Source organism: Taudactylus pleione, unplaced genomic scaffold, assembly GCF_031769625.1.
Source record: "Taudactylus pleione unplaced genomic scaffold, aTauple2 ptg001039l, whole genome shotgun sequence".
Lineage (NCBI taxonomy): Eukaryota > Metazoa > Chordata > Amphibia > Anura > Myobatrachidae > Taudactylus > Taudactylus pleione.
In genome coordinates, this window is record NW_028285440.1 from 1,595,018 (window position 1) to 1,611,777 (window position 16,760).

A 16,760-nucleotide genomic window follows, 5' to 3' on the forward strand; every position below is an offset into this window, starting at 1 on the left:
CTGTATCCAGCACTGTCTGAGGTACTGACACTCCAGCAGAACCATTACACCTGTATCCACCACTGTCTGAGGTACTGACACTCCAGCAGAACCATTACACCTGTATCCAGCACTGTCTGAGGTACTGACACTCCAGCAGAACCATTACACCTGTATCCAGCACTGTCTGAGGTACTGACACTCCAGCAGAACCATTACACCTGTATCCACCACTGTCTGAGGTACTGACACTCCAGCAGAACCATTACACCTGTATCCACCACAGTCTGAGGTACTGACACTCCAGCAGAACCATTACACCTGTATCCAGCACTGTCAGAGGTACTGACACTCCAGCAGAACCATTTACACCTGTATCCACCACTGTCTGAGGTACTGACACTCCAGCAGAACCATTACACCTGTATCCACCACTGTCCATCAGGTACTGACACTCCAGCAGAACCATTACACCTTTATCCAGCACCGTCTGAGGTACTGACACTCCAGCAGAACCATTACACCTGTATCCACCACTGTCTGAGGTACTGACACTCCAGCAGAACCATTACACCTGTATCCGTCACTGTCCATCAGGTACTGACACTCCAGCAGAACCATTTCACCTGTATCCAGCACTGTCCATCAGGTACTGACACTCCAGCAGAACCATTTACACCTGTATCCAGCACTGTCTGAGGTACTGACACTCCAGCAGAACCATTACACCTGTATCCACCACTGTCTTAGGTACTGACACTCAAGCAGAACCATTACACCTGTATCCAGCACTGTCTGAGGTACTGACACTCCAGCAGAACCATTACACCTGTATCCAGCACTGTCTGAGGTACTGACACTCCAGCAGAACCATTACACCTGTATCCATCATTGTCCATCAGGTACTGACACTCCAGCAGAACCATTTACACCTGTATCCACCACTGTCCATCAGGTACTGACACTCCAGCAGAACCATTACACCTGTATCCACCACTGTCTGAGGTACTGACACTCCAGCAGAAACATTACACCTGTATCCAGCACTGTCTGAGGTACTGACACTCCAGCAGAACCAATACACCTGTATCCACCACTGTCTGAGGTCCTGAAACTCCAGCAGAACCATTTACATCTGTATCCAGCACTGTCCATCAGCTATTGACACTCCAGCAGAACCATTACACCTGTATCCACCACTGTCTGAGGTACTGACACTCCAGCAGAACCATTTACACCTGTATCCACCACTGTCCATCAGGTACTGACACTCCAGCAGAACCATTTACACCTGTATCCAGCACTGTCTGAGGTACTGACACTCCAGCAGAACCATTACACCTTTATCCAGCACTGTCTGTGGTACTGACACTCCAGCAGAACCATTACACCTGTATCCACCACTGTCCATCAGGTACTGACACTCCAGCAGAAACATTACACCTGTATCCACCACTGTCTGAGGTAATGACACTCCAGCAGAACCATTTACACCTGTATCCAGCACTGTCTGAGGTAATGACACTCCAGCAGAACCATTTACACCGGTATCCACCACTCTCCATCAGGTACTGACACTCCAGCAGAACCATTTACACCTGTATCCAGCACTGTCTGAGGTACTGACACTCCAGCAGAACCATTACACCTGTATCCACCACTGTCTGAGGTACTGACACTCCAGCAGAACCATTACACCTGTATCCAGCACTGTCTGAGGTACTGACACTCCAGCAGAACCATTACACCTGTATCCAGCACTGTCTGAGGTACTGACACTCCAGCAGAACCATTACACCTGTATCCACCACTGTCTGAGGTACTGACACTCCAGCAGAACCATTACACCTGTATCCACCACAGTCTGAGGTACTGACACTCCAGCAGAACCATTACACCTGTATCCAGCACTGTCAGAGGTACTGACACTCCAGCAGAACCATTTACACCTGTATCCACCACTGTCTGAGGTACTGGCACTCCAGCAGAACCATTACACCTGTATCCACCACTGTCCATCAGGTACTGACACTCCAGCAGAACCATTACACCTTTATCCAGCACTGTCTGAGGTACTGACACTCCAGCAGAACCATTACACCAGTATCCACCACTGTCTGAGATACTGACACTCCAGCAGAACCATTACACCTGTATCCACCACTGTCCATCAGGTACTGACACTCCAGCAGAACCATTACACCTGTATCCAGCACTGTCTGAGGTACTGACACTCCAGCAGAACCATTACACCTGTATCCACCACTGTCTGAGGTACTGACACTCCAGCAGAACCATTACACCTGTATCCAGCACTGTCTGAGGTACTGACACTCCAGCAGAACCATTACACCTGTATCCAGCACTGTCTGAGGTACTGACACTCCAGCAGAACCATTACACCTGTATCCACCACTGTCTGAGGTACTGACACTCCAGCAGAACCATTACACCTGTATCCACCACAGTCTGAGGTACTGACACTCCAGCAGAACCATTACACCTGTATCCAGCACTGTCAGAGGTACTGACACTCCAGCAGAACCATTTACACCTGTATCCACCACTGTCTGAGGTACTGACACTCCAGCAGAACCATTACACCTGTATCCACCACTGTCCATCAGGTACTGACACTCCAGCAGAACCATTACACCTTTATCCAGCACTGTCTGAGGTACTGACACTCCAGCAGAACCATTACACCAGTATCCACCACTGTCAGAGATACTGACACTCCAGCAGAACCATTACACCTGTATCCACCACTGTCCATCAGGTACTGACACTCCAGCAGAACCATTACACCTGTATCCAGCACTGTCTGAGGTACTGACACTCCAGCAGAACCATTACACCTGTATCCACCACTGTCTGAGGTACTGACACTCCAGCAGAACCATTACACCTGTATCCGTCACTGTCCATCAGGTACTGACACTCCAGCAGAACCATTACACCTGTATCCGTCACTGTCCATCAGGTACTGACACTCCAGCAGAACCATTTCACCTGTATCCAGCACTGTCCATCAGGTACTGACACTCCAGCAGAACCATTTACACCTGTATCCAGCACTGTCTGAGGTACTGACACTCCAGCAGAACCATTTACACTTGTATCCAGCACTGTCTGAAGTACTGACACTCCAGCAGAACCATTACACCTGTATCCACCACTGTCTTAGGTACTGACACTCCAGCAGAACCATTACACCTGTATCCGTCATTGTCCATCAGGTACTGACACTCCAGCAGAACCATTTACACCTGTATCTGTCACTGTCTGAGGTACTGACACTCCAGCAGAAACATTACACCTGTATCCACCACTGTCTGAGGTTCTGACACTCCAGCAGAAACATTACACCTGTATCCACCACTGTCTGAGGTTCTGACTCTCCAGCAGAACCATTTACACCTGTATCCAGCACTGTCTGAGGTACTGACACTCCAGCAGAACCATTTACACTTGTATCCAGCACTGTCTGAGGTACTGACACTCCAGCAGAAACATTACACCTGTATCCACCACTGTCTGAGGTTCTGACACTCCAGCAGAAACATTACACCTGTATCCACCACTGTCTGAGGTTCTGACACTCCAGCAGAACCATTACACCTGTATCCAGCACTGTCTGAGGTACTGACACTCCAGCAGAACCAATACACATGTATCCACCACTGTCTGAGGTACTGAAACTCCAGCAGAACCATTTACATCTGTATCCAGCACTGTCCATCAGGTATTGACACTCCAGCAGAACCATTACACCTGTATCCACCACTGTCTGAGGTACTGACACTCCAGCAGAACCATTTACACCTGTATCCACCACTGTCCATCAGGTACTGACACTCCAGCAGAACCATTTACACCTGTATCCAGCACTGTCTGAGGTACTGACACTCCAGCAGAACCATTACACCTGTGTCCAGCACTGTCTGTGGTACTGACACTCCAGCAGAACCATTACACCTGTATCCACCACTGTCCATCAGGTACTGACACTCCAGCAGAAACATTACACCTGTATCCACAACTGTCTGAGGTACTGACACTCCAGCAGAACCATTTACACCTGTATCCAGCACTGTCTGAGGTAATGACACTCCAGCAGAACCATTTACACCGGTATCCACCACTCTCCATCAGGTACTGACACTCCAGCAGAACCATTTACACCTGTATCCAGCACTGTCTGAGGTACTGACACTCCAGCAGAACCATTACACCTGTATCCACCACTGTCTGAGGTACTGACACTCCAGCAGAACCATTACACCTGTATCCACCACTGTCTGAGGTACTGACACTCCAGCAGAACCATTACACATGTATCCACCACTGTCTGAGGTACTGACACTCCAGCAGAACCTTTACACTTGTATCCAGCACTGTCTGAGGTACTGACACTCCAGCAGAACCATTACACCTGTATCCACCACTGTCTGAGGTACTGACACTCCAGCAGAACCACTACACCTTATCCACCACAGTCTGAGGTACTGACACTCCAGCAGAACCATTACACCTGTATCCACCACTGTCTGAGGTACTAACACTCCAGCAGAACCATTTACACCTGTATCCACCACTGTATGAGGTACTGACACTCCAGCAGAACCATTACACCTGTATCCACCACTGTCCATCAGGTACTGACACTCCAGCAGAACCATTACACCTGTATCCAGCACTGTCTGAGGTACTGACACTCCAGCAGAACCATTACACCAGTATCCACCACTGTCTGAGGTACTGACACTCCAGCAGAACCATTACACCTGTATCCACGACTCTCCATCAGGTACTGACACTCCAGCAGAACCATTACACCTGTATCCAGCACTGTCTGAGGTACTGACACTCCAGCAGAACCATTACACCTGTATCCACCACTGTCTGAGGTACTGACACTCCAGCAGAACCATTACACCTGTATCCCTCACTGTCCATCAGGTACTGACACTCCAGCAGAACCATTACACCTGTATCCAGCACTGTCCATCAGGTACTGACACTCCAGCAGAAACATTACACCTGTATCCACAACTGTCTGAGGTACTGACACTCCAGCAGAACCATTTACACCTGTATCCAGCACTGTCTGAGGTAATGACACTCCAGCAGAACCATTTACACCGGTATCCACCACTCTCCATCAGGTACTGACACTCCAGCAGAACCATTTACACCTGTATCCAGCACTGTCTGAGGTACTGACACTCCAGCAGAACCATTTACACTTGTATCCAGCACTGTCTGAAGTACTGACACTCCAGCAGAACCATGACACCTGTATCCGTCATTGTCCATCAGGTACTGACACTCCAGCAGAACTATTACACCTGTATCCGTCATTGTCCATCAGGTACTGACACTCCAGCAGAACCATTTACACCTGTATCTGTCACTGCTTGAGGTACTGACACTCCAGCAGAAACATTACACCTGTATCCACCACTGTCTGAGGTTCTGACACTCCAGCAGAAACATTACACCTGTATCCACCACTGTCTGAGGTTCTGACACTCCAGCAGAACCATTTACACCTGTATCCAGCACTGTCTGAGGTACTGACACTCCAGCAGAACCATTTACACTTGTATACAGCACTGTCTGAGGTACTGACACTCCAGCAGAAACATTACACCTGTGTCCACCACTGTCTGAGGTTCTGACACTCCAGCAGAAAAATTACACCTGTATCCACCACTGTCTGAGGTTCTGACACTCCAGCAGAACCATTACACCTGTATCCAGCACTGTCTGAGGTACTGACACTCCAGCAGAACCAATACACCTGTATCCACCACTGTCTGAGGTACTGAAACTCCAGCAGAACCATTTACATCTGTATCCAGCACTGTCCATCAGGTATTGACACTCCAGCAGAACCATTACACCTGTATCCACCACTGTCTGAGGTACTGACACTCCAGCAGAACCATTTACACCTGTATCCACCACTGTCCATCAGGTCCTGACACTCCAGCAGAACCATTTACACCTGTATCCAGCACTGTCTGAGGTACTGACACTCCAGCAGAACCATTACACCTGTATCCAGCACTGTCTGTGGTACTGACACTCCAGCAGAACCATTACATCTGTATCCACCACTGTCCATCAGGTACTGACACTCCAGCAGAACCATTACACCTGTATCCACCACTGTCTGATGTACTGACACTCCAGCAGAACCATTTACACCTGTATCCAGCACTGTCTGAGGTAATGACACTCCAGCAGAACCATTTACACCTGTATCCACCACTCTCCATCAGGTACTGACACTCCAGCAGAACCATTTACACCTGTATCCAGCACTGTCTGAGGTACTGACACTTCAGCAGAACCATTACACCTGTATCCACCACTGTCTGAGGTACTGACACTCCAGCAGAACCACTACACCTGTATCCACCACTGTCTGAGGTACTGACACTCCAGCAGAACCATTACACCTGTATCCACCACTGTCTGAGGTACTGACACTCCAGCAGAACCATTACACCTGTATCCAGCACTGTCTGAGGTACTGACACTCCAGCAGAACCATTACACCTGTATCCACCACTGTCTGAGGTACTGAAACTCCAGCAGAACCATTTACATCTGTATCCAGTACTGTCCATCAGGTTTTGACACTCCAGCAGAACCATTACCCCTGTATCCACCACTGTCTGAGGTACTGACACTCCAGCCGAACCATTTACACCTGTATCCACCACTGTCCATCAGGTACTGACACTCCAGCAGAACCATTTACACCTGTATCCAGCACTGTCTGAGGTACTGACACTCCAGCAGAACCATCACACCTGTATCCAGCACTGTCTGAGGTACTGACACTCCAGCAGAACCATTACACCTGTATCCAGCACTGTCCATCAGGTACTGACACTCCAGCAGAACCATTACACCTGTATCCACCACTGTCTGAGGTACTGACACTCCAGCAGAACCATTTACACTTGTATCCACTACTGTCTGAGGTTCTGACACTCCAGCAGAACCATTTACACCTGTATCCAGCACTGTCTGAGGCACTGACACTCCAGCAGAACCATTACACCTGTATCCACCACTGTCTTAGGTACTGACACTCAAGCAGAACCATTACACCTGTATCCAGCACTGTCTGAGGTACTGACACTCCAGCAGAACCATTACACCTGTATCCACCACTGTCTGAGGTACTGACACTCCAGCAGAACCATTACACCTGTATCCACCACAGTCTGAGGTACTGACACTCCAGCAGAACCATTACACCTGTATCCAGCACTGTCAGAGGTACTGACACTCCAGCAGAACCATTTACACCTGTATCCACCACTGTCTGAGGTACTGACACTCCAGCAGAACCATTACACCTGTATCCACCACTGTCCATCAGGTACTGACACTCCAGCAGAACCATTACACCTTTATCCAGCACTGTCTGAGGTACTGACACTCCAGCAGAACCATTACACCAGTATCCACCACTGTCTGAGATACTGACACTCCAGCAGAACCATTACACCTGTATCCACCACTGTCCATCAGGTACTGACACTCCAGCAGAACCATTACACCTGTATCCAGCACTGTCTGAGGTACTGACACTCCAGCAGAACCATTACACCTGTATCCACCACTGTCTGAGGTACTGACACTCCAGCAGAACCATTACACCTGTATCCAGCACTGTCTGAGGTACTGACACTCCAGCAGAACCATTACACCTGTATCCAGCACTGTCTGAGGTACTGACACTCCAGCAGAACCATTACACCTGTATCCACCACTGTCTGAGGTACTGACACTCCAGCAGAACCATTACACCTGTATCCACCACAGTTTGAGGTACTGACACTCCAGCAGAACCATTACACCTGTATCCAGCACTGTCAGAGGTACTGACACTCCAGCAGAACCATTTACACCTGTATCCACCACTGTCTGAGGTACTGACACTCCAGCAGAACCATTACACCTGTATCCACCACTGTCCATCAGGTACTGACACTCCAGCAGAACCATTACACCTTTATCCAGCACTGTCTGAGGTACTGACACTCCAGCAGAACCATTACACCAGTATCCACCACTGTCAGAGATACTGACACTCCAGCAGAACCATTACACCTGTATCCACCACTGTCCATCAGGTACTGACACTCCAGCAGAACCATTACACCTGTATCCAGCACTGTCAGAGGTACTGACACTCCAGCAGAACCATTTACACCTGTATCCACCACTGTCTGAGGTACTGACACTCCAGCAGAACCATTACACCTGTATCCACCACTGTCCATCAGGTACTGACACTCCAGCAGAACCATTACACCTTTATCCAGCACCGTCTGAGGTACTGACACTCCAGCAGAACCATTACACCTGTATCCACCACTGTCTGAGGTACTGACACTCCAGCAGAACCATTACACCTGTATCCGTCACTGTCCATCAGGTACTGACACTCCAGCAGAACCATTTCACCTGTATCCAGCACTGTCCATCAGGTACTGACACTCCAGCAGAACCATTTACACCTGTATCCAGCACTGTCTGAGGTACTGACACTCCAGCAGAACCATTACACCTGTATCCACCACTGTCTTAGGTACTGACACTCAAGCAGAACCATTACACCTGTATCCAGCACTGTCTGAGGTACTGACACTCCAGCAGAACCATTACACCTGTATCCAGCACTGTCTGAGGTACTGACACTCCAGCAGAACCATTACACCTGTATCCATCATTGTCCATCAGGTACTGACACTCCAGCAGAACCATTTACACCTGTATCCACCACTGTCCATCAGGTACTGACACTCCAGCAGAACCATTACACCTGTATCCACCACTGTCTGAGGTACTGACACTCCAGCAGAAACATTTACACCTGTATCCAGCACTGTCTGAGGTACTGACACTCCAGCAGAACCAATACACCTGTATCCACCACTGTCTGAGGTCCTGAAACTCCAGCAGAACCATTTACATCTGTATCCAGCACTGTCCATCAGCTATTGACACTCCAGCAGAACCATTACACCTGTATCCACCACTGTCTGAGGTACTGACACTCCAGCAGAACCATTTACACCTGTATCCACCACTGTCCATCAGGTACTGACACTCCAGCAGAACCATTTACACCTGTATCCAGCACTGTCTGAGGTACTGACACTCCAGCAGAACCATTACACCTTTATCCAGCACTGTCTGTGGTACTGACACTCCAGCAGAACCATTACACCTGTATCCACCACTGTCCATCAGGTAATGACACTCCAGCAGAACCATTTACACCTGTATCCAGCACTGTCTGAGGTAATGACACTCCAGCAGAACCATTTACACCGGTATCCACCACTCTCCATCAGGTACTGACACTCCAGCAGAACCATTTACACCTGTATCCAGCACTGTCTGAGGTACTGACACTCCAGCAGAACCATTACACCTGTATCCACCACTGACTGAGGTACTGACACTCCAGCAGAACCATTACACCTGTATCCACCACTGTCTGAGGTACTGACACTCCAGCAGAACCATTACACCTGTATCCAGCACTGTCTGAGGTACTGACACTCCAGCAGAACCATTACACCTGTATCCAGCACTGTCTGAGGTACTGACACTCCAGCAGAACCATTACACCTGTATCCACCACTGTCTGAGGTACTGACACTCCAGCAGAACCATTACACCTGTATCCAGCACTGTCTGAGGTTCTGACACTCCAGCAGAACCATTACACCTGTATCCACCACTGTCTGAGGTACTGACACTCCAGCAGAACCATTACACCTGTATCCACCACTGTCTGAGGTACTGACACTCCAGCAGAACCATTACACCTGTATCCACCACTGTCCATCAGGTACTGACACTCCAGCAGAACCATTACACCTTTATCCAGCACTGTCTGAGGTACTGACACTCCAGCAGAACCATTACACCAGTATCCACCACTGTCTGAGATACTGACACTCCAGCAGAACCATTACACCTGTATCCACCACTGTCCATCAGGTACTGACACTCCAGCAGAACCATTACACCTGTATCCAGCACTGTTTGAGGTACTGACACTCCAGCAGAACCATTACACCTGTATCCACCACTGTCTGAGGTACTGACACTCCAGCAGAACCATTACACCTGTATCCAGCACTGTCTGAGGTACTGACACTCCAGCAGAACCATTACACCTGTATCCAGCACTGTCTGAGGTACTGACACTCCAGCAGAACCATTACACCTGTATCCACCACTGTCTGAGGTACTGACACTCCAGCAGAACCATTACACCTGTATCCACCACAGTCTGAGGTACTGACACTCCAGCAGAACCATTACACCTGTATCCAGCACTGTCAGAGGTACTGACACTCCAGCAGAACCATTTACACCTGTATCCACCACTGTCTGAGGTACTGACACTCCAGCAGAACCATTACACCTTTATCCAGCACTGTCTGTGGTACTGACACTCCAGCAGAACCATTACACCTGTATCCACCACTGTCCATCAGGTACTGACACTCCAGCAGAACCATTACACCTGTATCCACCACTGTCTGAGGTAATGACACTCCAGTAGAACCATTTACACCTGTATCCAGCACTGTCTGAGGTAATGACACTCCAGCAGAACCATTTACACCGGTATCCACCACTCTCCATCAGGTACTGACACTCCAGCAGAACCATTTACACCTGTATCCAGCACTGTCTGAGGTACTGACACTCCAGCAGAACCATTACACCTGTATCCACCACTGTCTGAGGTACTGACACTCCAGCAGAACCATTACACCTGTATCCACCACTGTCTGAGGTACTGACACTCCAGCAGAACCATTACACCTGTATCCAGCACTGTCTGAGGTACTGACACTCCAGCAGAACCATTACACCTGTATCCAGCACTGTCTGAGGTACTGACACTCCAGCAGAACCATTACACCTGTATCCACCACTGTCTGAGGTACTGACACTCCAGCAGAACCATTACACCTGTATCCACCACAGTCTGAGGTACTGACACTCCAGCAGAACCATTACACCTGTATCCAGCACTGTCAGAGGTACTGACACTCCAGCAGAACCATTTACACCTGTATCCACCACTGTCTGAGGTACTGACACTCCAGCAGAACCATTACACCTGTATCCACCACTGTCCATCAGGTACTGACACTCCAGCAGAACCATTACACCTTTATCCAGCACTGTCTGAGGTACTGACACTCCAGCAGAACCATTACACCAGTATCCACCACTGTCTGAGATACTGACACTCCAGCAGAACCATTACACCTGTATCCACCACTGTCCATCAGGTACTGACACTCCAGCAGAACCATTACACCTGTATCCAGCACTGTCTGAGGTACTGACACTCCAGCAGAACCATTACACCTGTTTCCACCACTGTCTGAGGTACTGACACTCCAGCAGAACCATTACACCTGTATCCAGCACTGTCTGAGGTACTGACACTCCAGCAGAACCATTACACCTGTATCCAGCACTGTCTGAGGTACTGACACTCCAGCAGAACCATTACACCTGTATCCACCTCTGTCTGAGGTACTGACACTCCAGCAGAACCATTACACCTGTATCCACCACAGTCTGAGGTACTGACACTCCAGCAGAACCATTACACCTGTATCCAGCACTGTCAGAGGTACTGACACTCCAGCAGAACCATTTACACCTGTATCCAACACTGTCTGAGGTACTGACACTCCAGCAGAACCATTACACCTGTATCCACCACTGTCCATCAGGTACTGACACTCCAGCAGAACAATTACACCTTTATCCAGCACTGTCTGAGGTACTGACACTCCAGCAGAACCATTACACCAGTATCCACCACTGTCAGAGATACTGACACTCCAGCAGAACCATTACACCTGTATCCACCACTGTCCATCAGGTACTGACACTCCAGCAGAACCATTACACCTGTATCCAGCACTGTCTGAGGTACTGACACTCCAGCAGAACCATTACACCTGTATCCACCACTGTCTGAGGTACTGACACTCCAGCAGAACCATTACACCTGTATCCGTCACTGTCCATCAGGTACTGACACTCCAGCAGAACCATTACACCTGTATCCGTCACTGTCTATCAGGTACTGACACTCCAGCAGAACCATTTCACCTGTATCCAGCACTGTCCATCAGGTACTGACACTCCAGCAGAACCATTTACACCTGTATCCAGCACTGTCTGAGGTACTGACACTCCAGCAGAACCATTACACCTGTATCCAGCAGTGTCTGAGGTTCTGACACTCCAGCAGAACCATTACACCTGTATCCACCACTGTCTGAGGTACTGACACTCCAGCAGAACCATTACACCTGTATCCAGCACTGTCTGAGGTACTGACACTCCAGCAGAACCATTTACACTTGTATCCAGCACTGTCTGAGGTACTGACACTCCAGCAGAACCATTACACCTGTATCCAGCACTGTCTGTGGTACTGACACTCCAGCAGAACCATTACACCTGTATCCACCACTGTCTGAGGTACTGACACTCCAGCAGAACCATTACACCTGTATCCAGCACTGTCTGAGGTACTGACACTCCAGCAGAACCATTACACCTGTATCCACCACTGTCTGAGGTACTGAAACTCCAGCAGAACCATTTACATCTGTATCCAGTACTATCCGTCAGGTACTGACACTCCAGCAGAACCATTACACCTGTATCCAGCACTGTCTGAGGTACTGACACTCCAGCAGAACCATTACACATGTATCCACCACTGTCTGAGGTACTGACACTCCAGCAGAACCATTTACACCTCTATCCAGCACTGTCTGAGGTAATGACACTCCAGCAGAACCATTTACACCTGTATCCAAGACTCTCCATCAGGTACTGACACTCCAGCAGAACCATTTACACCTGTATCCAGCACTGTCTGAGGTTCTGACACTCCAGCAGAACCATTACACCTGTATCCACCACTGTCTGAGGTACTGACACTCCAGCAGAACCATTTACACTTGTATCCACTACTGTCTGAGGTACTGACACTCCAGCAGAACCATTTACACCTGTATCCAGCACTGTCTGAGGTACTGACACTCCAGCAGAACCACTACACCTGTATCCACCACAGTCTGAGGTACTGACACTCCAGCAGAGCCATTACACATGTATCCAGCACTGTCTGAGGTACTGACACTCCAGCAGAACCATTACACCTGTATCCACCACTGTCTGAGGTACTGACACTCCAGCAGAACCATTTACACCTCTATCCAGCACTGTCTGAGGTAATGACACTCCAGCAGAACCATTTACACCTGTATCCAAGACTCTCCATCAGGTACTGACACTCCAGCAGAACCAATTACACCTGTATCCAGCACTGTCTGAGGTTCTGACACTCCAGCAGAACCATTACACCTGTATCCACCACTGTCTGAGGTACTGACACTCCAGCAGAACCATTACACCTGTATCCACCACTGTCTGAGGTACTGACACTCCAGCAGAACCATTACACCTGTATCCACCACTGTCCATCAGGTACTGACACTCCAGCAGAACCATTACACCTTTATCCAGCACTGTCTGAGGTACTGACACTCCAGCAGAACCATTACACCAGTATCCACCACTGTCTGAGATACTGACACTCCAGCAGAACCATTACACCTGTATACACCACTGTCCATCAGGTACTGACACTCCAGCAGAACCATTACACCTGTATCCAGCACTGTTTGAGGTACTGACACTCCAGCAGAACCATTACACCTGTATCCACCACTGTCTGAGGTACTGACACTCCAGCAGAACCATTACACCTGTATCCAGCACTGTCTGAGGTACTGACACTCCAGCAGAACCATTACACCTGTATCCAGCACTGTCTGAGGTACTGACACTCCAGCAGAACCATTACACCTGTATCCACCACTGTCTGAGGTACTGACACTCCAGCAGAACCATTACACCTGTATCCACCACAGTCTGAGGTACTGACACTCCAGCAGAACCATTACACCTGTATCCAGCACTGTCAGAGGTACTGACACTCCAGCAGAACCATTTACACCTGTATCCACCACTGTCTGAGGTACTGACACTCCAGCAGAACCATTACACCTTTATCCAGCACTGTCTGTGGTACTGACACTCCAGCAGAACCATTACACCTGTATCCACCACTGTCCATCAGGTACTGACACTCCAGCAGAACCATTACACCTGTATCCACCACTGTCTGAGGTAATGACACTCCAGTAGAACCATTTACACCTGTATCCAGCACTGTCTGAGGTAATGACACTCCAGCAGAACCATTTACACCGGTATCCACCACTCTCCATCAGGTACTGACACTCCAGCAGAACCATTTACACCTGTATCCAGCACTGTCTGAGGTACTGACACTCCAGCAGAACCATTACACCTGTATCCACCACTGTCTGAGGTACTGACACTCCAGCAGAACCATTACACCTGTATCCACCACTGTCTGAGGTACTGACACTCCAGCAGAACCATTACACCTGTATCCAGCACTGTCTGAGGTACTGACACTCCAGCAGAACCATTACACCTGTATCCAGCACTGTCTGAGGTACTGACACTCCAGCAGAACCATTACACCTGTATCCACCACTGTCTGAGGTACTGACACTCCAGCAGAACCATTACACCTGTATCCACCACAGTCTGAGGTACTGACACTCCAGCAGAACCATTACACCTGTATCCAGCACTGTCAGAGGTACTGACACTCCAGCAGAACCATTTACACCTGTATCCACCACTGTCTGAGGTACTGACACTCCAGCAGAACCATTACACCTGTATCCACCACTGTCCATCAGGTACTGACACTCCAGCAGAACCATTACACCTTTATCCAGCACTGTCTGAGGTACTGACACTCCAGCAGAACCATTACACCAGTATCCACCACTGTCTGAGATACTGACACTCCAGCAGAACCATTACACCTGTATCCACCACTGTCCATCAGGTACTGACACTCCAGCAGAACCATTACACCTGTATCCAGCACTGTCTGAGGTACTGACACTCCAGCAGAACCATTACACCTGTTTCCACCACTGTCTGAGGTACTGACACTCCAGCAGAACCATTACACCTGTATCCAGCACTGTCTGAGGTACTGACACTCCAGCAGAACCATTACACCTGTATCCAGCACTGTCTGAGGTACTGACACTCCAGCAGAACCATTACACCTGTATCCACCTCTGTCTGAGGTACTGACACTCCAGCAGAACCATTACACCTGTATCCACCACAGTCTGAGGTACTGACACTCCAGCAGAACCATTACACCTGTATCCAGCACTGTCAGAGGTACTGACACTCCAGCAGAACCATTTACACCTGTATCCACCACTGTCTGAGGTACTGACACTCCAGCAGAACCATTACACCTGTATCCACCACTGTCCATCAGGTACTGACACTCCAGCAGAACAATTACACCTTTATCCAGCACTGTCTGAGGTACTGACACTCCAGCAGAACCATTACACCAGTATCCACCACTGTCAGAGATACTGACACTCCAGCAGAACCATTACACCTGTATCCACCACTGTCCATCAGGTACTGACACTCCAGCAGAACCATTACACCTGTATCCAGCACTGTCTGAGGTACTGACACTCCAGCAGAACCATTACACCTGTATCCACCACTGTCTGAGGTACTGACACTCCAGCAGAACCATTACACCTGTATCCGTCACTGTCCATCAGGTACTGACACTCCAGCAGAACCATTACACCTGTATCCGTCACTGTCTATCAGGTACTGACACTCCAGCAGAACCATTTCACCTGTATCCAGCACTGTCCATCAGGTACTGACACTCCAGCAGAACCATTTACACCTGTATCCAGCACTGTCTGAGGTACTGACACTCCAGCAGAACCATTACACCTGTATCCAGCAGTGTCTGAGGTTCTGACACTCCAGCAGAACCATTACACCTGTATCCACCACTGTCTGAGGTACTGACACTCCAGCAGAACCATTACACCTGTATCCAGCACTGTCTGAGGTACTGACACTCCAGCAGAACCATTTACACTTGTATCCAGCACTGTCTGAGGTACTGACACTCCAGCAGAACCATTACACCTGTATCCAGCACTGTCTGTGGTACTGACACTCCAGCAGAACCATTACACCTGTATCCACCACTGTCTGAGGTACTGACACTCCAGCAGAACCATTACACCTGTATCCAGCACTGTCTGAGGTACTGACACTCCAGCAGAACCATTACACCTGTATCCACCACTGTCTGAGGTACTGAAACTCCAGCAGAACCATTTACATCTGTATCCAGTACTATCCGTCAGGTACTGACACTCCAGCAGAACCATTACACCTGTATCCAGCACTGTCTGAGGTACTGACACTCCAGCAGAACCATTACACATGTATCCACCACTGTCTGAGGTACTGACACTCCAGCAGAACCATTTACACCTCTATCCAGCACTGTCTGAGGTAATGACACTCCAGCAGAACCATTTACACCTGTATCCAAGACTCTCCATCAGGTACTGACACTCCAGCAGAACCATTTACACCTGTATCCAGCACTGTCTGAGGTTCTGACACTCCAGCAGAACCATTACACCTGTATCCACCACTGTCTGAGGTACTGACACTCCAGCAGAACCATTTACACTTGTATCCACTACTGTCTGAGGTACTGA